This window comes from Pecten maximus, chromosome 12 (assembly GCF_902652985.1).
Source record: "Pecten maximus chromosome 12, xPecMax1.1, whole genome shotgun sequence".
In the NCBI taxonomy this organism is placed as follows: Eukaryota; Metazoa; Mollusca; class Bivalvia; order Pectinida; family Pectinidae; genus Pecten; species Pecten maximus.
The window spans coordinates 37582211-37608589 of NC_047026.1; positions in this window are offsets into that span (position 1 = coordinate 37582211).

Below are 26379 nucleotides of genomic sequence, written 5' to 3' on the forward strand. Positions count from 1 at the left end.
CCACAAACCTTGACAGGCAACTAACCAACCCGAACATCAGAAACTGGGGAAATATCACCACATAGCTTGACAGACAACTAACCAACCCGAACATCAGAAACTGGGGAAATATCACCACATAGCCTGACAGGCAACTAACCAACCCGAACATCAGAAACTGGGGAAATATCACCACATAGCCTGATAGGCAACTAACCAACCCGAACATCAGAAACTGGGGAAATATCACCACATAGCCTGATAGGCTACTTACCACCAGGGACAAAAGAAACCAATACATTTCCATTATACTGTTTCAGATAATAAGCTACATGCACATTGTTATCAACATAAAAATAAAATAAAACAAAAAAGTATAACAATACCTCTATAAACGTATTATTGTCTTAAAATTGGAACATTAAAGATAAATTTACAATTGCCCTTTGTTTCATTGTCTGGATGTTTAAAAGACGAAATATTGACCAATCGTTTTTCAGTGCTGCTCTCTTTCAACATTCCGGACAGTGAGAACCTACCTACCTCAATCAAATTGGATTGCTAAACTTAAGAACCATTATCAACGGCGTTTCATGGCTGGATCAAGTAGTTCTTCAACTAATCTTCTTTAATACTTGTAAGTCAGGGATGCAGTCCTATTTGTAAACTGTTCATGCCAGACGTGGATTTTCTGATTTGTGGATCGCCAATGATCTTTAACGTCCATTCATAAAAAACGGTTCTTCTATTAATACGTCTGACCGACAACATCTTTGCTGAGTTTGGGGATCAGATATTAAGACCGTTGCGTATCCATGAGAACAAACTCAGTGTTGACCGGCTTGTTTTTGTTTTCCTATGAGACTGGTTATGTCAAACAGCTTAGCGGAAGAGGTAGCTGAGACCATGAAAAGTCCTTCAATTTCACCTACGAGTGTACGTATAGTGTCGATATGTTGTCTATATACCCTGTAAGGCTTGTCATAACAACAAATCGATAAAAACAGGACAGATCATAGAAATTCATCTTTGTCTATCCATCAACAAATGGTCAGTCCGTCACTTAACAAGTACATTTATATAGGAGTTTACAACTGAAATTTGAAATTGCATGGAATTGCGCGGTGGCCGAGTGGTTAAGGTGTCCCGACACTTTAACACTAGCCCTCCACATCTGGGTTGCGAATTCGAAACCTACGTGGAGCAGTTACCAGGTACTTACTGTAGGCCGGTGGTTTTTCTCCGGGTACTCCGGCTTTCCTCCACCTCCAAAACCTGGCACGTCCTTAAATGACCCAGGCTGATAATAGGACGTTAAACAAAACAAACCAAATGCATGATAACAGGACTTTAAGTAATTGACCAATTAGGGTGATGCTTTATGTCTTCCTCTTTGAGATAAGCCCGTTTTGAGATGTTCTTTTCATTTTATTTCAACACATTTAATAATAGTTGCAAGCTTACCATATGGTAATATTATGAATATGCATATATACACTTGCGTTTCATTGTCTCCAGGCCAAGCTTTCCAAACTCAATATATGTAATTATCGATGGTAGTTAGACGTCAATACCAGGGATAAGCGCAATCAAAACTACTTGCCTTAAACTAAACATCACCAGAGAGTGAAAAAATCATTTTAATGTGCAAAGGAGGACCAAAGAAAGTAGTAATTAATAATTGATAGAAAATAAAAACGACAAAGTTCCAAGCAGACGCTAAATAGGATTTTGGCGTCTTTTTACTTCCTTCGGAATTTTCTACGTCAGCGGAGTTGAACCGGAACATGATAATGGAAGTATTTATTTATTGGAGTTAAGGAGACTGGAAGCATATTGAAAGTGCACTAGCAGAGTCTGACTTCGATACATGTACTATCCAAAATTAAACAACGAACATCAGATTTATGAGGAAAAGATGAATCAAAACATTTCTTGTGCGATTTTCTTTTCGAACTTTTTGTTTACTGCTGTTTTCATTGACATCCAAACAGCACCACCTATCACGTAGTGTTTCCGGTTTAATTAGGCAGACCATTTGTAGAAGGTGATATTTTTTGTAAAGATAAGGGTCGTTTATTATCATTGTTAGTTTATATATCTTCTTACGCGCATTAAGCAAAATGTAGCTACCGCAATAGAGATACACTTTGATACAGGTACAGAAAATAAAAACCAAACCTTAAATATAGGATGTGAAATGAGTTTCCATTTCTAATAACACATTTTATTTAACTCTTCTTTGTTTTTATCACTATCATTTCTGTGGTAAGGAACAAGTAATCATCTAGACATGGAATTATACAGAATCGAGGGACTACAGACTTGGAATTATACAGAATCGACGGACTACAGACATGGAATTATACAGAATCGACGGACTACAGACTTGGAATCATACAGAATCGAGGGACTACAGACTTGGAATTATACAGAATCGAGGGACTACAGACTTGGAATTATACAGAATCGGGGGACTACAGACTTGGAATTATACAGAATCGAGGGACTACAGACTTGGAATCATACGGAATCGAGGGACTACACACATGGAATTATACAGAATCGAGGGACTACAGACTTGGAATTATACAGAATCGGGGGACTACAGACTTGGAATTATACAGAATCGAGGGACTACAGACTTGGAATCATACGGAATCGAGGGGACTACAGACTTGGAATTATACAGAATCGAGGGGACTACAGACATGGAATTATACAGAATCGAGGGACTACAGACTTGGAATTATACAGAATCGGGGGACTACAGACTTGGAATTATACAGAATCGAGGGACTACAGACTTGGAATCATACGGAATCGAGGGGACTACAGACTTGGAATTATACAGAATCGAGGGGACTACAGACATGGAATTATACAGAATCGGGGGACTGCAGACTTGGAATCATACAGAATCGACGGACTACAGACTTGGAATTATACAGAATCGACGGACTACAGACTTGGAATTATACAGAATCGACGGACTACACACATGGAATTATACAGAATCGAGGGACTACAGACTTGGAATTACACAGAATCGACGGACTGCAGACTTGGAATTATATCAGTCGAGGGACTACAGACTTGGAATTATACAGAATCGACGGACTACACACATGGAATTATACAGAATCGAGGGACTACAGACTTGGAATTACACAGAATCGACGGACTGCAGACTTGGAATTATATCAGTCGAGGGACTACAGACTTGGAATTACACAGAATCGACGGACTGCAGACTTGGAATTATATCAGTCGAGGGACTGCAGACTTAACATCACATACATCAAAGGGTTTATCCTCTAACTATGACCTTATGATGTCATATTCCTCATTCGTTTCTCGATATAATAAATAATTTATGATTCTCGTTCTGGGGTGATATGAAGGTTTTTTTACCCTTAAATGTCATATTTCCCTCGGGCGAAGCTTCGGGAAATAATACCTTCGGGTAAATAAACTTTTGTATCACCCTCTTAGAAGGGCAATGTATGTATATAACATTACGTGGGCGAATTCACTCGATAACATACAGTAGAGCCCAATTCCTTGGTTTATATTATTGAAAGACGACAATTTCGCCTCAGCAAAACAACCGATACAACCCCAAAGGTAATATCAACAGAATCGATATGAACAGATAGCAGAAAACAATGTAATACCGCTTTAATTTGATACAGCAAAATGTACTGTACGTTTTATTATTACTAAATATTAATATATTTAAATTCCATTCGACTAATGCCATTACTGTTGATCCGATGTAAGTACAGATGGACAGTTGTGACAGCATCATACATGTTTTATTGTGATATATCGGGTAATGTCTGCCAATACACACTAACACACGGGAAAGGTTACGTAACTTAAGATAAACAAACAACAACAGTACAGAGGCGTAGGAGGCAGTATAACGCTCGCCAAACAATAACAATACACGTGATATTAGTATTCGTAATGTACATGTTAAAACTAAAGCCACCATTTTGGTTCCCGACATTACATGTCTGTTGTTTCTCTCTATTATGTGATAAATTTTAATGTAAAATCAAACAAATATCCATATTTATCATACAGCAATTGAAATACAGACTCAAAATACGATACCATTAGTTTAGAGATGACAAAAAAGAGGCGACAACATTACCGCGCATTTCAAAATACGACAAGGAAATAATGCTCTTTGTTCGAGGCGCTAATGTAAAGATATAATTTTATTTCGTTATCAGTAAATAAAATGTGAATAACATTACTGATAACATTACATTTTGCTTCAATAATACAAGCTCTGAACCAGCATTAAAATTAATGTACTGAACCATTATTATATGGGGATTATTTTCCAGTCGGCATGAGGACAATACGATACAAGTACATAGCCGGATGTTTGTGGAGTTTCAAAGTGAATGAATCGTCTTAAACGCCATATTCTGGTTTATATTGGAAAGTGAACGGGCCAACGGATATCTATAAATCACAGCACATGCAGTTTTTTTTAAATATAACGTATGTCGTAAGGCTATATTTCATATTTTCCAAACAAGTCGGTTTCATTAGGAATTAAAAAAAAACACTGTTGGCATCACCGAGATTTTCGAATAACTTTTCATGCAAAATTCGGCCGTAGATCATTTTGCATTGATTGATAACATACGTACGTGTCTTCTGTGTGTGCTATAGGAGGCAATAAATCACTTCAGCTTGTATGTTTTGATTCAATGGTGGTACGGACACTGACTGCATCAATTTTGATAACGAGCATCCGCGTGCGAAGGCTTAACTGCAAAAGTATGGGTATAGAGTCATAGGTGATAAAAACGCTTTAATTGATATGAAACAGCAGTCGAGACAACTATCCAATTTGGCATCTGGATAAACACTTAGCTAACCATGATCAATTAGGCCGCTGATTGAAGGGAGAACATTCCCTCACATTCAAAACTAGGTTAATAACCGTGACGACTGATTAAAGATTTACAAAGCGTTACATTTTCTGCCTTCAGAGAAGGGTTTACGTGGTATCAACATGTGTGGTTATTAAGATTATTCTGTGCATGTTCCAGAATATATTGATATGCATGGTTTGCAATTTAAAACCGCATTCAAGTCAAAATGCTTCGCGGCATCTATTTGTGATTTTAAAACGTTATTGCACGTGCTATCCATAATCCCAGCATACCATCACGTCATTGTTTCAAATCCGACGTACATGGCATCCCTTGCTCAAAATCCGACGTACTTGGCATCCCTAGCTAAAATCCTACGTACATGGCATCTCTAGCTAAATGTCTACATACATGGCATCTCTAGCTAAAATCCTACATACATGGTATCTCTAGCTAAAATCCTACACACATGGCATCTCTAGCTAAAACCCTACATACATGGCATCTCTAGCTAAAATCCTACGTACATGGCATCTCTAGCTAAAATCCTACGTACATGGCATCTCTAGCTAAAATCCTACGTACATGGCATCTCTAGCTAAACCCCTCCATACATGGCATCTCTAGCTAAAATCCTACATGCATGGCATTCCTTGCTAAAATCCTAGACATACGGCTACGAGACTTAAACATGTATAGTAGGACTACCATACCTTGAACCGAAGGGTTAGATATTTCAGCTAAGAATGTCACGTACATGTATGTATGATTTTAGCTAGGAATGCAATGTATGTATGATTTTAGCTAGAGATGCCATGTATGGAGGGTTTTAGCTAGGTATGCTATAGTTACCTTGCTGGTAGCAACCATAGTTTTATTACATGGAGACAACATAACTTTGATTAATTTGTTCTGTTTTTAGGTACGGTATATGTATGTAGGTGATATACATTCATTTAAAGTGGTATAATGTAGTCATTGTATATCACTGGAATACTGCGTGTTGATATTTCTGTATTTGTACTGCCTTACTTAGATCATATAGATACCAATGAAGAATGGTTTAAGCATGCTTTGGTATTATATTTGTTCAAAAACCAACCAATGGCCTTGCATAAAACACGAAAGCAGTTACTCAGAAAACAATTTAGTAATAGCGAAGTATAAACCGAACAATTAATATAACACTGTATTATACATCTGTCTCATTGTTCTAGGACACGTCTTTATACTCCAACAATGTTAGAGAATTACATGGCGAGAAACTTAGGACGGGCACCTCTAACTTTCCAAGGCGAATTTATACTGTGCAGACTGTTAAAGTTTCCAGGTAAGGATTTTGATTATATAAAACAGCTCAATTACATTTTAATGTAAACTCTTTTTACATAAAACCTTCATTAAATCCACAGAAATTAGTCAAAGACACACAATACCGATTATGTCCTCTCTGAAATCAGGGCGGAACTTGTGCAGTGCCAATAGGGTTCAGTTGTTAAAGGTCGGTTGGCGTCAGACCTTAAGCTAACTGATGTAACGTCATTAATGCTCGGAAATCCTGAAGGAAAGCCAGTTGAATAAAATAAACGATCGAATAATCCTAATCTATAGGAAATGATTTAGCCCCATAATTTCTTTAATTTGGAAACTTTTGAGTATTGGATATTCACAAAAGAATAAAGGTGATAATAGCTATGTCGGTAGAGAATACAGTAAATTTAAGCAATATCTGAGCAGGAGTGTTCGCTAGGTGGTTTTAGTATTCTGGTTCCTATTTAGAAAACATGATATTATTTTGAAATAACCCAGTATTCCTTTACATGGTGCGTCAGTGAAGAAGCATACCCTCTTAATTCCGGGACATCTGGTTGTATTTTCATAAATTGGTCATATATCGTCATCGTTAGTGATAAGTAAATGATGGACGCAGGTAAAACATATGCCTCTATGTCCATATCTATAGAATTATGGCTATGAAATGGATCATTACATATAAACATATATATTAAAGTGTCTTGACTTGTAATTGTGATGATTTGGTTATTCAATTATATTGTTTATGAATTTAAACACAATAACCAATCATATACCTGCTCATATCAATTAAAGTTATTTTTGGTTTAGGTAGACGCACAATTCTCCTACTCTGTGGTGGTCCCGGAACGCGATAGATGAAATTCTCGAATTCTTCGTTTTCCTTCGTTTTTGCTCCAGCATTCAGATTCTTTCCTCTTTGACTTTTGTATTTTATGAGATCATTACGTATCTGTATAGTGGAAAGGTTGTGATGATCCTTTAGCCTTCTTATATTTTTTTTTTTATATATCATTTTTTCGATGTCGGAGAATTGAAACATACAAGAACTGGCCGAGTTCTGTCCGCGATCTCGTTTTCTTCTGGTGTCTGTCCTATTCTGATAACTCTCCCGTGCATTACTTGATTACTGTTTTCTATTCCACATACCTCTACCAACTCATCTACCACTTTGATCTCGGCTTCCATCCTTTTTCTCTCGTCGTGCTCTGATTGTTCTGGGATGCCAAATAATACTTAATTGTTTTCTCGTTCTTTACGTTCCTTCATTTTTGAAACTATAACATCCGTGTTTGTTTGAAACTCCTTTGGTTTTAACTGAGCGTTAACTCCCTCCTTTATGCGGTCGTTAAGCTCGAGTCTTTCTGTGGTTTCAGATTTACATTTCACTTGTATCAATCTTTCAAGTTCTGCAATCCTTCCTTCGTATTCTTCCATTATTTCCCCGACACCTGTCTTCAATCTTTCTTTCCGTTAATATACTTTTTTCCCACTGTCACTCTACAAGGTGAACGAAAACACATTGAATCAGATTAAGATAGGATTTCATACTTGCGAGTGTCAAAGTCTAGACATTCGATGCAGAAGTTACCGTTGCATCGATTGCATTTCATCATCTTTGTCTTGTTTTCAACATGGGTTTTAGAACATAGCAAACAGCTGAACTCAACATATGTACGCGCATCCTGCAAAGACTGTCGTCACTTTTAGAAACGCCCGATTTGGATCCTGAAGCAGATTTCGTTCTTGTTACTTCGGCGCCTCCGGGGCTTCGTGGACTTCCGGTTTTGTTTCTCCTCATTTTCCCATTTTTAAAGTTATTTCCACAAAAATATCATCACGAAAGAACAAATCGAATCTCAAATGTTAACTTATTCAATTACATATTCAATTGGTAGACATTTACGGCCTGAAACAGTAAATATCGACGAAAATCGCTTCCTTGACATTGAAAACAATTCAATTTTGCATTATGATGGTAAAAGATCATATCAATATATTCTGAAAATGCGTAGAACACCAAGTTACACCAAAACGATATTGTTTTTGTTGGTTTGTTTTTGTTTTTGTTTTTGTTGGTTTTGTAACTTTATTCGATCTGCCAATTTCCCTGCACGTTAAAGCAGTACACATTAGGTTTGTTTCAAAGCTTTAATCTCTTATTTTGACTTTTTTTAAAGAAACACAAATATGAACTCTTTAAGTACGTCCCCGCTCTAGATAATTAGAAGAGAGAATAATGTTGAGTCCATTGTTGACAGTCTTTTCTAAATCTGCTACCCTGGGCATGCTGAAAATTTCATTTGCTGCCAAATGCAATACTTGGGACTCGAATCTTAATTCTGTTATTGCCTGCCTTGTCTTCTGACGTGATAGCTGGCTTGGTACCAGTCATCTGAAAACCATAGACTTCAGCAAATCAACAAACAATAATAAAGAAAACGAAAGGCATGTTTCCGGAATTTCCGAAAATATTTCATTGGTGATGAATATCTCTGACACACATGTAAAGTATGACGTCACTGCGGTCAATCCCAAATCGTTTAACTCGGAAGTTTTCCGTTGTCGCACAATACGAAAGTAAGACTCGGTCAATATTTGTCCATAGTCTTCAATCATACAGGTCGTGTATTAGGTTAGCCGAGGTCAGTCCGTACATTTTAAATAGCGTTTATAATTCAATACAGGTTCCAAATGATTCAATAGCTTTATTCGGCAACTCAATAACGAATAGAATAAATAAAATTTAATAGAAATATCGGCACGATCAATCAGTGATTACATCCGAAGAGTGGAGTGGCACTTTGACAATCTATACGTGTTAAAGAGAAATACCCTGTCATTGCCGCGTACCTTTAATTTCACACATATTCTTATATACACAGTCGAAGAGTGTGTCGTCACCCGACCATGATCCTGGACAATTACGGAAGTTAATCGCCTCATACCTACTAACATAATTGTTTGGTCATTGGTTTGTACCACAGTATAATGTATGTATTTTGTTATTTTAATATCGAATCTTAATCAATCTACTTTCGTCATACATACAATGCAGACATCTGGTATTTATATTGTATTTTGATAGTTTTGGCATCGCGTGACTATTCTAACCACCAGTCACTTGAGTGTCCGTTATATTTTAACGCCAATATACAAGGATGCGTACAGGAAATAGTACAGTGTAACATCAAAAAGGGTCATATACAATGTATAACTTATAATAAAATAGTTGGGAAATGGAAACTTATAATACATTTAAACTGTGCATGGGACTATTTCGTCACGGTGTGTGACTTCTGTGTTCATATCCCTTCGACGTTGTGTCAATAATTGATACAAAATATAATAAATGTAAATGGGTTTAGTGTACATTGATAAGGTAACAAAACACTTTATCATCTACGATTCGTTTCTTTATTAACTGTGGACCATATTGCCCATTGGTACATTTATATACACAATCGTAATATACGTGAACTTCAACAATACAAAATACAAAGTGGAGAGCGAGTTAAGAATCTGTACATATAGCCTTGATATTATTGGTGAACAAATGTGAAAGCTTGACAAATCTCCAACCACAGAACAACACTGGATCACAACACTTATATATATTTAAGGGTCGCGGTTTATTCAGAGTACACCCCAGTTTTTTGTGTTATTGCTCAATAACGTAAAAAAATTATTACAGTTAACCCTTATAATTTAATTAACAACGATAAGAAACAATTTCATTAAGTTTAACATGTTTATTTTGCTCCAGATATTTAAAAACACATCGATAAATACAAAATCCCGTGAACAACGATTACTCCGCTGACGTCACAGTCATCATTTATGTTATGAGATGATAACATAATTTTTTGAGCCAATGAAAATGCTTGTTACAAGTGAAATTAAATTATATACTGGTATTCAGAATTAACAGCTGCACACACAAAACAAACACACCCCGGAAATACGGACATGTTACGGAAGCCACAGTTCAAACTTACGGTCAATTGAAAGAGGGAAAACTGTGAAAAGGGGCAATTTATATGGAAAGATTTCTAAAGCTTAAGGAGATTAAAACTCTGTATAACGGAAGGGTAAACTTGTACTACTTCACTGACACAACTCGACATGTTCATCAATATCAATTCCAATAATATGAGCATTTTCAAAATAAGAGACGGGAAGGAGATCAGTAAACCTCTAGTTAAACTGCTTAGTATGGAGCAATCAAAACTTTATATCTTTATATAATACAGATATGTTTATATGATGGCGACAACAAACAACAGTTGGCAAAATGTAACATCCTAATTTCATCATATCACGATCCCAGAATACGCAAATGTCTTTTATACATACATGTTATGATTGAAGAACGAGATATTGATATATTGAAACATGAATATTTATTATAGATGGGGAAAAAAAATCATTTGAGAATAAAAGAATAAACGAATACTTGGTGTTGAGTTTTGAAAACACAAACAGTTTTTAAGTTTGTAAACTGTTCAGGTAGATAAACGAAAATTACTTGTTTGATATTTACTTCAGATTATTATAAATGTTGTAAAATGGTTTTTTTTTATATTAGGTACAATTTAAGACTTATAAATGAAAAGGTGACGAAAATACATGTAGATACTTCTAGTTAATAAACATTTTATTATTTAAAATACACATGCCAATAGCATTTTAAATCAATAGAAGAAATCTCCTATGTTATAGACTCATCATTTCGTCTGCCAGGTACACTTTCATATCTCTATCACGAATAAATAGTAAAAGTTAAAAACAAAGTATGGCACGAAATGTATTGATTTTCCTACAGTGAATATTATGTTTGTAGAAAATATAAAAATGGTCAGAGAATGAGGAGGTACAATTAAACAGCGTGCACTGACATAGAGCAATGCCTACATAAACGATTTAATGCAAAAAACCTTTCAATTTTATTAAAAGCTTATTTTGAATTGCTACATGTAAATGTAGAGATGCATCACTCAAACGGTGGTCTAATACGTTCCATTATTCATTTGCCGCTTAACCGAATACAAATCCATATATCCCTGTAAAAACAATTACGGCAGTGTCGTAAATCAGGTTTTAGGAGCAATTTACACATGCTTTGTAATTCAGATGTTGCCGTAAAACAAGAAACGTTAGACAATTAGAGTGGCTGTGTTATGTATTGGTGTGTACATTTCAACATTCTACTCTATTTTACGATACTAACTTGTCCAACCTTGCCTAACGTATTAATACTATTACTATTACAAATAAAACATAAAAGCACACGCGCAGTTTTTAATATTAATAATTGATATTGATTTCGCATAATTTTTATAGTACTATTTAATGAATTTCCAATTAATATTTACATTTCTATTTCAATATTACAGGAACTATATATCGTATATATCCAAATACAGGTCAATTAGTACAATCAAAGAAAAATGATACATAAGCTAGGTGCTGATTGTGAGTTATATGTGTGTGGGGGGAGGGGGGGGAGGAGGTGGGGGTGGGGGTTAGAATTTAGAATGAACAGCGAGAGAAGATGAGGACGGGGAACTTACGGATGGAGAGGACATGAGTATGACATTGAGAAATTGAGAGAAAATAAAAGAAATATATATAAAGAGATAAAGAAAAATCGATAGAGACATAAAGAGAAGCAGACAGTCAGAGATAAATAGAGTGAAAGAGCGTATATGTAGAAGGTGGAACGGAAATACCTAGAGTGGTAGAGAATTTACTTATCTATAAAGAAAGGAACAAAATCAACGAGAAAAAACACTGGAATGAACATTAATGGGGAACCAGGGCACATAAAAGATCAGGGAAATACAAAGATAAGTTTGATGTAGTTTTGTTTGCTTTTAGATGTTTAACGTCCTGGCAACAGCCAAGGTCATATGAGGACGGGGGTCAAGGTCACACCAACAGACAGGGTAATATGAGGACGGTTATCAAGGAGACACCAACAGTCAGGGTCATTTGAGGACGGGTGTCAAGGAGTAACCAGCAGCCAGGGTCATATGAGGACGGGTGTCAAGGAGACACCAACAGCCAGGGTTATATGAGGACGGGGGTCAAGGAGACACCAATAGCCAGGGTCATAGGAGGACGGGTGTCAAGGAGACACCAACAGCCAGGGTCATATGAGGACGGGTGTCAAAGAGACACCAACAGCCAGGGTCATATGAGGACGGGGGTCAAGGAGACACCAACAGCCAGGGTCATAGGAGGACGGGTGTCAAGGAGACACCAACAGCCAGGGTCATATGAGGACGGGTGTCAAAGAGACACCAACAGCCAGGGTCATATGAGGACGGGTGACAAGGAGAAACTAACAGCCAGGGTCATATGAGGACGGGTGTCAAAGAGACACCAACAGTCAGGGTCATATGAGGACGGGTGACAAGGAGACACCAACAGCCAGGGACATATGAGAACGGGTGACAAGGAGACACTAACAGCCTGTGTCATATGGGGACGGGTGTCAAGGAAACGTTCACAGAGGAAAACAAAGAACAGAAAGACAGAGCAATGAGGCAGTGCGACAAGGAAGGCAATATTCCCAGTGTTACAATGAGAGCAGAACATCTATTTTGGTCTCTGCAATATCCCTTGAATAGAAGTCACGGAGGATAAGGGATAGGGGCCCTTTTTTAGTCGCCTTATATGGTAAACATACAGTGGAATACACCGGGACTTATTATAGGGCTCTTCAATGTCCCCCGAACAGAAGACAAAGGAGAAACCACCCCGACCCAGCAGGGGGGTCTCACAATTAGTGGCCTCTTACGATATGCAGTGAAATACAACAGACACGTCCTTTCTCTGCTCCAGCCCAGAAAAGTATGAACGGAAGCGATAACAAGAAGGTGATGTTGGAGGCGAATAGGAGGAAACGAGGGCAAGACAGACGAACATAAACATAATAAGGTGGAAACGGAGAAAGAAAAAAAGGAGATACACAAAAGCACGTTAAATAAGTTAACAACATTACAATGATGTAGTTTCAATGTACAGAGAGACAGCAATGGGCGGTGTTAGGTACAATGTACATGGAGACAGCAATGGGTGATGTTAGGTACAATGTACAGGGAGACGGTAATGGGCGGTGTTAGGTACAATGTACAGGGAGACGGTAATGGGTGATGTTAGGTACAATGTACGGGGAGACAACATTGGGTGATGTTATGTACAATGTACGGGGAGACAACAATGGGTGGTGTTAGGTACAATGTACAGGGAGACAGCAATGGGTGGTGTTAGGTACAATGTACAGGGAGACAACAATGGGTGGTGTTAGGTACAATGTACATGGAGACAGCGATGGGTGGTGTTAGGTATAATGTACAGGGAGACATTAAGGGGTGGTGTTAGGAGGGAACACAGGTTAGACCGTTATCTATAGACGTAAAGTGGGAAATATCAGAAGTGCAGTAGAGTAAGACACGATTTACCTTGCTGTCCCATGTACAATAAAAAATAATTTTGGAGAAAATTATGTTTTAATTATTCTGAAGTCGTAAAAATTCACTTGTTTTCGGTATAAAAACGTAATAATTTGCAGGTGAATCACGTAAAAACCTACAGAAACAAGAGACATGTAATGGCTCTCGGCCTTCTCTATCAAATCGCCAGTATTCCTACGCTGTATATTTAGACCGCCCTGTCAGGGATGTATTACTTCAAGTGTGTTTGTTATTGAGGGTCTTATGCTAATGAGACCCGCCCATATCTTTTACGTTTTTTGAACACATTTCTCGCTGTGTTATGTTTTACACCCTGTAAATGGCTTTTCATAATCTAAGGAAAACATTTATATATTAGCATAATCTTAACGACATTCTGAGTGCCTTCCGTTAGCGAGTGTATGCCTGACAACATCAGGAGAAAGAGGAGTCGTTACATGGCGGTTTGTCGACAGTAGGTGGGACCGTCAGCTGGCAGGGCTCGTCGACGCTACTATTGTCGAATCTTACCGACCCGCACTCCACTGAATATACATGTATATAACATACAACCGGGACACGTATAATGACATACTACCATATTTTCATTATAATGTTACACTCACACACTAGAACTCTTAATAACTTTATATTTTTATAAGATCTTACCATATCGCAATTCTTAAATTATAAAAATGTACATACAGTGGAACTTCGTTAACTCGAAGTCGACGGGACAACGAGAAAACTTCGTTAACTCGAAGTCGACGGGACACCGAGAAAACTTCGAGTTATCCGAGTGTTCGAATTAAGCGAGTTGTCATTTTTGGTGCAAAGTTTGGTCAATATTTGTCAATATTATATAATCATTATAACTCCGCTCTGTCGCTCATCAGATATATATAGGTATACGTATCGTAATCTAGTCTGGCTACACGATCATGGTATTACGTTCTGACATGTAACAACAACATGTAATGTCATACCTGTTATATCATACTATGGCGGCCATACTGTTATGATGGCCTCAGTTTGTCAAGTTACACAAACTGTTGATTAATAAAATAGTTTGAGTTGTAAAACAACGTTATGCTAGAATATCGGTTCTCATTAACATAAACGGTAACCCCGATGTCAATATCTCTCTGCTTGTACTTTGACAACCTATCATTATCTCCTTTGACCCAAACTTAAACACCGTGTGTCCTCACGGATGTAGAAGCTAACTCTTCCGGGATACCCGGTCTTGTTTTCTAAGTAAGTTTTCTAATGTTTTATCCCTGTGTAGAACATATTAGCCTGTAATGAAAAAGTTAGCTTCTTTAGTCAAAATCACATGACCTGATTGAGCCAGGATGGTTCGTCTTCAACCCATCTTTCCAACTTTAAGGTTAGCCACATTATCTCTTTAAATGCACAAATTCAAAGAGTTGGATAATTGTGATGCAGGTTGATGTTGCCCAGTGTACACTTTGTTGTCTCTATACACGTTTTCCTGGGTCAGTTTCTGATCGTCTCTGAGCAGTCGTTCACGGATAACGACTTCAAGGCAAAGCAAGAAATGGTCATTCGATTGTTGAGAGTCAAGACTGTGTCACATACCTTAGGCACCCACGGTAGACCAGTCAGTGTTCAAACTTCGCGGACCGACCTTACATTATGTACGTCGGCCAACCTCGACCACCATGTGCGCGGCATGTGCGTCTGGATTGGATGCACAGACAAAGCCGGAATAGGTACGGGATGCGTCGGTGAAGGTGTTTACAGACGAGTCTAGATGAAACGTGACATATTGCAGGCGCGGGAAGCGTTTCGCCAACGCATGCGTAGTTGAACGCTATATATTTGGTGACCTTGCTGTTACGGTTTGGGGTGGAATCTCCGATGTGGTAAAAAAATCCCTCTGAATCAAAACTTCAATGCCATTAGATGCCGAGACAGATCCTACAATTACACGTCCTTCACCTTCTTAAAGGTCATAACCTCATTCAACTTCGTGTTGTCTTAGTCTTGTCTTTTTTTTTCTCTGTTGCGCACTCGTGAAAAATATCAAAATATTAGCCCCACTCGTGAAATATATTTGGTATTACTGAAGACACTGTTAGATATCCTCTATATATTACCCAGGACCGCCTATGTTATATATTACCCAGGACCGCCTATGTTATATATTACCCAGGACCGCCTATGTTATATATTACCCAGGACCGCCTATGCTATATATTACCCAGGACCGCCTATGTTATATATTACCCAGGACCGCCTATGTTATATATTACCCAGGACCGCCTATGTTATATATTACCCAGGACCGTCTATGTTATATATTACCCAGGACCGCCTATGTTATATATTACCCAGGACCGCTTATGTTATATATTACCCAGGACCGCCTATGTTATATATTACCCACGACCGCCTATGTTATACAACCCAGGACGGCCTATGTTGTATATTACCCAGTACCGCCTATGTTATATATCACCCATGGCCGCGTATGTTATATAATATGTCCCCGGACAGTATACGGTTATTGTATGGGTGTGAGGAAAATAGTTAGTGTCAAGGGGGACAATAAAAGTGCTATTTCCAGAAATACCCATACAATAACTGTTTTATTATACCCACATTTAAATTATTCCATTTTGTTCAAGACTAGTTATAAAAGCAAAGTCTGTTTCAATGATCAAATTTTAATGTAAATTCAAAATCAACAAAAAAAATTACTTGTGTGTTAGCGTTGTCGTTGTCTTTCAGAAACAGTCCTCTCCACAACGCTTCTTCATCCAGATTATATAATCTTGTAGATAATTCTCCTGTAGCATTCACTCAAACGATTTTAGTAAACGCTTACGTTTTCGAAAGAGTTTTCGGACTTTATCCAATCGGAACCCCTCGTCAGCAGACGGAGGCGAGGTGTTCCGATTGGAACTTTATCCTTATACAAGAGATGGCGGTAGAGAAGATCCGAAGATATATGACAAATGCATTGTCAGAATGAACAAAGCAAAATAATCCGCGAAAATATCAATGCGCTCATTCTGGGTAGATATCACTTTCGACTATTAACCTGGTAAATAGCATTTTTGGAGGATGTGTTTCAAATAGCATTTCTATTGTCTACCTTTTATATAGTGTAAAATAAAGACAAGTATAATATGTTATATGATATGTCCCCGGGAAGTCTATGTTATATGATATGTCCCGGACTGTCTATGTTATATGATATGTCCCCGGGAAGTCTATGTTATATAATATGTCCCCGGGAAGTATATGTTATATGATATGTCCCCGGACAGTCTATGTTATATGATATGTCCCCGGACAGTCTATGTTATATGATATGTCCCGGACTGTCTATGTTATATAATATGTCCCCGGGAAGTCTATGTTATATAATATGTCCCCAGGAAGTATATGTTATATGATATGTCCCCGGGAAGTCTATGTTATATGATATGTCCCCGGACAGTCTATATTATATGATATGTCCCCGGGAAGTCTATGTTATATAATATGTCCCCGGGAAGTATATGTTGTATGATATGTCCCTAGTCAGTCTATTTTATATGATATGTCCCCAGACATTTTATGTTATATGATATGTCCCCGGACAGTCTATGTTATATGATATGTCCCCGGACAGTCTATGTTATATGATATGTCCCCGGACAGTCTATGTTATATGATATGTCCCCGGACAGTCTATGTTATATGATATGTCCCCGGACAGTCTGTGTTATATGATATGTCCCCAGACAGTCTATGATATATGATATGTCCCCGGGAAGTCTATGTTATATGATATGTCCCCGGACAGTCTATGTTATATGATATGTCCCCGGACAGTCTATGTTATATGATATGTCCCCGGACAGTCTATGTTATATGATATGTCCCCGGACAGTCTATGTTATATGATATGTCCCCAGACAGTCTATGTTATATAATATGTCCCCGGGAAGTCTATGTTATATCATATGTCCCCGGGAAGTCTATGTTATATGATATGTCCCCGGACAGTCTATGTTATATGATATGTCCCCGGACAGTCTATGTTATATGATATGTCCCCGGACAGTCTATGTTATATGATATGTCCCCAGACAGTCTATGTTATATACTATGTCCCCGTACAGTCTATGTTATATATGTCCCCGGACAGTCTATGTTATATGATATGTCCCCGTACAGTCTATGTTATATATGTCCCCGGACAGTCTATGTTATATGATATGTCCCCAGACAGTCTATGATATATGATATGTCCCCGGACAGTCTATGTTATATGATATGTCCCCGGACAGTCTATGTTATATGATATGTCCCCGGACAGTCTATGTTATATAATATGTCCCCGGGAAGTCTATGTTATATGATATGTCCCCGGGAAGTCTATGTTATATGATATGTCCCCGGACAGTCTATGTTATATGATATGTCCCCGGGAAGTCTATGTTATATGATATGTCCCCGGACAGTCTATGTTATATATTATGTCCCCGGACAGTCTATGTTATATGATATGTCCCCGGACAGTCTATGTTATATGATATGTCCCCGGACAGTCTATGTTATATGATATGTCCCCGGGAAGTCTGTGTTATATGATATGTCCCCGGACAGTCTATGTTATATGATATGTCCCCGGACAGTCTATGCTATATGATATGTCCCCGGACAGTTTATGTTATATGATATGTCCCCGGACAGTCTGTGTTATATGATATGTCCCCGGACAGTCTATGTTATATGATATGTCCCCGGACAGTCTATGTTATATGATATGTCCCCGGACAGTCTATGTTATATGATATGTCCCCGGGAAGTCTATGTTATATGATATGTCCCCGGACAGTTTATGTTATATGATATGTCCCCGGACAGTCTGTGTTATATGATATGTCCCCAGACAGTCTATGTTATATGATATGTCCCCGGACAGTCTATGTTATATGATATGTCCCCGGACAGTCTATGTTATATGATATGTCCCCGGGAAGTCTATGTTATATGATATGTCCCCGGACAGTCTATGTTATATGATATGTCCCCAGACAGTCTATGTTATATGATATGTCCCCGGGAAGTCTATGTTATATAATATGTCCCCGGACAGTCTATGTTATATGATACGTCCCCGGGAGGTCTATGTTATATAATATGTCCCCGGACAGTCTATGTTATATGATACGTCCCCGGGAAGTCTATGTTATATGATATGTCCCCGGGACAGTCTATGTTATATGATATGTCCCCGGACAGTCTATGTTATATGATATGTCCCCGGACAGTCTATGTTATATGATATGTCCCCGGGACAGTCTATGTGATATAATATGTCCCCGGACAGTCTATGTTATATAATATGTCCCCGGGAAGTATATGTTATATAATATGTCCCCGGGAAGTCTATGTTATATGATATGCACGTGTGAAGTCTATGTTATATGATAGTTCCATGGACCGTCTATGGTGTCTGTGGTATTTACCTACCATCTCCAAACTGTGTTTCTCAACAGACACCGTTTGTATTTGTAGTCATTTACATGGACGATTGCCGTATACACAAGCACGTGCTAGACATAACAAACAGCTACCAGCGCGAAAAATAAACACACGTGCTCCTGGTTCACATCGGAACCACGTGTTTAAACCTCAACCTTACATCTGGGGTAGACTTTGCTAATTGCTTTAAAAGTGCATTCTCCAGACAAAAATTAGTTTACACCATCATTTAATGAACTTCAGCAGGTATGATGTCAGCTGTCTAATACCTGGTAAATCTTATCCTACAAGCCTCTTCAGCTTATCATGGCCTCTCACTATCACGGGTTTTGCGTAAGTTGCCTATCTGGCTGTCAAATAAACCCGAATTATTCCGACAGGCGGACGCGAGGCGACTTTATTGGAAGTAATTTCACGGCAAACCTTCAGATTAATACGTGTTAGTGTTTATATGCTATAAGATAAACACCGAGACAGCAGTAATAATGAGATTTATACATCGACTCTGTGTTAGGTACGTAACAATTTTTGTTTTGTTTTTTAATATTCGAAACACTCACGGCAATCTTATATCAAATTGTCAATGTAAATGATACAAACATATCTCAGCAAATGTTTCTTTTAAATCAGCCTTGACGGCTACTTACGATCCCTTCTGAATAGATGATCGGTAAATGCTGTTAACGAAACCGTCACGAGATCGTGGTCGCCGGAATACTAATTATATTACCTTCCTTAGAGTACACTCCTTTTTACGGACGCGCTGAACTTACTGCAATGGTACAATGACAGACAGGGAATTATCACAGACACACCAGCTGGCGGTCCATTCCTCGATATGTGTAGTTATTCACTGTCAATAACAAACTGGTAATGTGACAAATCAATGTCGTAGACCTTAAAATCATTACATACCAATCTGGGGAAACATAGCCATTGTTTTTACATTCTCGTGGCGTTTTATGTTATACGTTTCTCTCTGTTTTCGTTTTGTATAGTAGTCTGTCTGACGGACAAACCATCAAAATACTTTCCGGAATTCAATGCTGAGATGTTTATTTTTTAATGGTTTATGGTTGTTGTTGTTGTCCATTCCACAGTTTCTTCATAATATAAACGGGGAAGTTTCTACTTCCTTTGGAATATAATTCAGATATCTGTTGAAGTTAAAATTGAATTACATAATTCTTTCACCAATATCCAGAAGTTGTTAAAATGAAAATAGTGGTGTGTAAATAATCCATCCACACTGCAAACAAATAAAAAAGATTCCCGCGCACGCTTGTTACAATACACGACGACCAAGCATTCCGTGAGAGTGAGCGTCTTAAATTATTGACGAAACCAGTTACGTCAATGAAGGAAAAATATGAGTAATTTCACTATCTAAAAACTACTACAGGGGAAATGACAACAAACTGGTGTCCTAGTCAGTTTAGAGTACGTGGACACTTCATATCGAAAATAGAAACAGAAATAATTATGACGACATAAAATTAAAACCTACCTACCAGTCTCCATAAGTCTCGACATAAAACCTACCCACCAGTCTCCAAAAGTCTCGACATAAACCTACCCACCAGTCTCCATAAGTCTCGACATCAAACCTACCCACCAGTCTCCATAAGTCTCGACATAAAACCTACCCACCAGTCTCCATAAGTCTCGACATAAAACCTACCCATCAGTCTCCATAAGTCGCGAAATAAAACCTACCCACCAGTCTCCATAGGTCTCGACATAAAACCTACACACCAACCTCCATAAGTCTCGATATAAAACCTACCCAACAGTCTCCGTAAGTCTTGACATAAAACCTACCCACCAGTCTCTATAAGTCTCGAGATAAACCTACCCACCAGTCTTTCTTTAATCTCGACAAAAACCACCAATCTCAATCTGAAAACCCCCCATTCCTTCTAATAAAACAAGTTCATTCTGAAAAAATAAATCTTAAGTTAAAAAAACTACCTACCAAAGTTGTAAAACACCACCACTCAACAATAAAATCCCCCCCTTTAATAAACACCCACATTCCTAGTTGACTAAAATCCCAACCGTTAACGGAAATAAGTTATATCTAAAAACCTCCCCCAAGGTCCAAAGTTCGCATAAACCCCACCCCAATCCAAAACAAAAAACCCATTCAAAAACACCACGCTCTAAGTTGAATAAACCTACCACCAGTCTCAAAGTCGAATAACTACCCACCAGTCTCCTAATTCGACAAACCCTACCCACACTCTAAGTCTCACATAAAACACCCACCTCCCCATAAGTCCGACATAAACCGTACCCACATTCTCCATAAGTCGCGACATAAAACCTACCCACCATCTCAAAAGTCCGACATAAAACCTACCCACCAGTCTCCATAAGTCTCGACATAAAACCTACCCACCAGTCTCCATAAGTCTCGACATAAAACCTACCCACCAGTCTCCATAAGTCTCGACATAAAACCTACCCACCAGTCTCCATAAGTCTCGACATAAAACCTACCCACCAGTCTCCATAAGTCTCGACATAAAACCTACCCACCAGTCTCCATAAGTCTCGACATAAAACCTACCCACCAGTCTCCATAAGTCTCGACATAAACCTACCCACCAGTCTCCATAAGTCTCGACATAAAACCTACCCACCAGTCTCCATAAGTCTCGACATCAACATACCCACCAGTCTCCATAAGTCTCGACATAAAACCTACCCACCAGTCTCCATAAGTCTCGACATAAAACCTACCCACCAGTCTCCATAAGTCTCGACATAAAACCTACCCACCAGTCTCCATAAGTCTCGACATAAAACCTACCCACCAGTCTCCATAAGTCTCGACATAAAACCTACCCACCAGTCTCCATAAGTCTCGACATACAACCTACCCACCAGTCTCCATAAGTCTCGACATAAAACCTACCCACCAGTCTCCATAAGTCTCGACATAAAACCTACCCACCAGTCTCCATAAGTCTCGACATCAACATACCCACCAGTCTCCATAAGTCTCGACATAAAACCTACCCACCAGTCTCCATAAGTCTCGACATAAAACCTACCCACCAGTCTCCATAAGTCTCGACATCAACATACCCACCAGTCTCCATAAGTCTCGACATAAAACCTACCCACCAGTCTCCATAAGTCTCGACATCAACATACCCACCAGTCTCCATAAGTCTCGACATAAAACCTACCCACCAGTCTCCATAAGTCTCGACATAAAACCTACCCACCAGTCTCCATAAGTCTCGACATAAACCTACCCACCAGTCTCCATAAGTCTCGACATAAAACCTACCCACCAGTCTCCATAAGTCTCGACATAAAACCTACCCACCAGTCTCCATAAGTCTCGACATAAACCTACCCACCAGTCTCCATAAGTCTCGACATAAAACCTACCAACCAGTCTCCATAAGTCTCGACATAAAACCTACCCACCAGTCTCCATAAGTCCATACATAAACCTACCCACCAGTCTCCATAAGTCTCGACATAAAACCTACCCACCAGTCTCCATAAGTCTCGACATAAAACCTACCCACCAGTCTCCATAAGTCTCGACATAAAACCTACCCACCAGTCTCCATAAGTCTCGACATAAAACCTACCCACCAGTCTCCATAAGTCTCGACATAAAACCTACTAACCAGTCTCGACATAAAACCTACCCACCAGTCTCCATAAGTCTCGACATAAAACCTACCCACCAGTCTCCATAAGTCTCGACATAAAACCTACCCACCAGTCTCCATAAGTCTCGACATAAAACCTACCCACCAGTCTCCATAAGTCTCGACATAAAACCTACCCACCAGTCTCCATAAGTCTCGACATAAAACCTACCCACCAGTCTCCATAAGTCTCGACATAAAACCTACCCACCAGTCTCCATAAGTCTCGACATAAAACCTACCCACCAGTCTCCATAAGTCTCGACATAAAACCTACCCACCAGTCTCCATAAGTCTCGACATAAAACCTACCCACCAGTCTCCATAAGTCTCGACATAAACCTACCCACCAGTCTCCATAAGTCTCGACATAAACCTACCCACCAGTCTCCATAAGTCTCGACATAAAACCTACCCACCAGTCTCCATAAGTCTCGACATAAAACCTACCCACCAGTCTCCATAAGTCTCGACATAAAACCTACCCACCAGTCTCCATAAGTCTCGACATAAAACCTACCCACCAGTCTCCATAAGTCTCGACATAAAACCTACCACCAGTCTCCATAAGTCTCGACATAAACCTACCCACCAGTCTCCATAAGTCTCGACATAAACCTACCCACCAGTCTCCATAGTCTCGACATAAAACCTACCACCAGTCTCCATAAGTCTCGACATAAAACCTACCCACCAGTCTCATCAGTCTCGACATAAAACCTACCCACCAGTCTCCATAAGTCTCGACATAAAACCTACCCACCAGTCTCCATAAGTCTCGACATCAACATACCCACCAGTCTCTATAAATCTCGACATAAAACCTACCCACCAGTCTCTATAAGTCTCGACATAAACCTACCCACCAGTCTCCATAAGTCTAGACATAAAACCTACCCACCAATCTCCATAAGTCTCGACATAACACCTACCCACCAGTCTCGACATAAAACCTACCCACCAGTCTCCATAAGTCTCGACATCAAACCTACCCACCAGTCTCCATAAGTCTCGACATAAAACCTTCCCACCAATCTCCATAAGTCTCGACATAAAACCTACCCACCAGTCTCCATAAGTCTCGACATAACACCTACCACCAGTCTCGACATAAAACCTACCCACCAGTCTCCATAAGTCTCGACATAAAACCTACCCACCAGTCTCCATAAGTCTCGACATAAAACCTTCCCACCAATCTCCATAAGTCTCGACATAAAACCTACCCACCAGTCTCCATAAGTCTCGACATCAAACCTACCCACCAGTCTCCATAACTCCCGACATAAAACCTACCCGCCAGTCTCCATAAGTCCATACATAAAACCTACCCACCAGTCTCCATAAGTCCATACATAAAACCTACCCACCAGTCTCCATAAGTCTCGACATAAAACCTACCCACCAGTCTCTATAAGTCTCGACATAAAACCTACCCACCAGTCTCCATAAGTCTTGACATAAAACCTACCCACCAGTCTCTATAAGTCTCGACATAAAACCAACCCACCAGTCTCCATCAGTCTTGACATAAAACCTACCCACCAGTCGCCATAAGTCTCGACATAAAACCTACCCACCAGTCTCCATAAGTCCATACATAAAACCTACCCACCAGTCTCCATAAGTCTGCACATAAAACCTACCCACCAGTCTCCATAAGTCTCGACATCAAATCCTACCCACCAGTCTCTATAAGTCTCGACATAAAACCTACCACCAGTCTCCATAAGTCTCGACATAAAACCTACCCACCAGTCTCCATAAGTCTCGACATAAAACCTACCCACCAATCTCCATAAGTCTCGACATAAAACCTACCCACCAGTCTCCATAAGTCTCGACATAAAACATACCCACCAGTCTCCATAAGTCTCGAAATAAAACCTACCCACCAGTCTCCATAAGTCTCGAGATAAACCTACCCACCAGTCGCCATAAGTCTCGACATAAAACCTACCCACCAGTCTCGACATAAAACCTACCCACCAGTCTCCATAAGTCTCGACATAAACCTACCCACCAATCTCCATAAGTCTCGACATAAAACCTACCAACCAGTCCCCATTAGTCTCGAGATAAAACCTACCCACCAGTCTCCATAAGTCTCGACATAAAACCTACCCACCAGTCTCCATAAGTCTCGACATAAAACCTACCCACCAGTCTCCATAAGTCTCGACATCAACATACCCACCAGTCTCTATAAATCTCGACATAAAACCTACCCACCAGTCTCTATAAGTCTCGACATAAACCTACCCACCAGTCTCCATAAGTCTAGACATAAAACCTACCCACCAATCTCCATAAGTCTCGACATAACACCTACCCACCAGTCTCGACATAAAACCTACCCACCAGTCTCCATAAGTCTCGACATAAAAGCTACCCACCAGTCTCCATAAGCCTCGACATGAAACCTACCCACCAATCTCCATAAGTCTCGACATAAAACCTTCCCACCAATCTCCATAAGTCTCGACATAAAACATACCCACCAGTCTCCATAAGTCTCGAAATAAAACCTACCCACCAGTCTCCATAAGTCTCGAGATAAACCTACCCACCAGTCGCCATAAGTCTCGACATAAAACCTACCCACCAGTCTCGACATAAAACCTACCCACCAGTCTCCATAAGTCTCGACATAAAACCTACCCACCAATCTCCATAAGTCTCGACATAAAACCTACCAACCAGTCCCCATTAGTCTCGAGATAAAACCTACCCACCAGTCTCCATAAGTCTCGACATAAAACCTACCCACCAGTCTCCATAAGTCTCGACATAAAACCTACCCACCAGTCTCCATAAGTCTCGACATCAAACCTACCCACCAGTCTCTATAAAGTCTCGACATAAAACCTACCCACCAGTCTCCTATAAGTCTCGACATAAACCTACCCACCAGTCTCCATAAGTCTAGACATAAAACCTACCCACCAATCTCCATAAGTCTCGACATAACACCTACCCACCAGTCTCGACATAAAACCTACCCACCAGTCTCCATAAGTCTCGACATAAAACCTACCCACCAGTCTCCATAAGTCTCGACATAAAACCTTCCCACCAATCTCCATAAGTCTCGACATAAAACCTACCCACCAGTCTCCATAAGTCTCGACATAACACCTACCACCAGTCTCGACATAAAACCTACCCACCAGTCTCCATAAGTCTCGACATAAAACCTACCCACCAGTCTCCATAAGTCTCGACATAAACCTTCCCACCAATCTCCATAAGTCTCGACAAAAAACCTACCCACCAGTCTCCATAAGTCTCGACATAAAACCTACCCACCAGTCTCCATAAGTCTCGACATAAAACCTACCCACCAGTCTCCATAAGTCTCGACATAAAACCTACCCACCAGTCTCCATAAGTCTCGACATAAAACCTCCCCACCAATCTCCATAAGTCTCGACATAAAACCTACCAACCAGTCTCGACATAAAACCTACCCACCAGTCTCCATAAGTCTCGACATAAAACCTACCCACCAGTCTCCATAAGTCTCGACATAAAACCTAC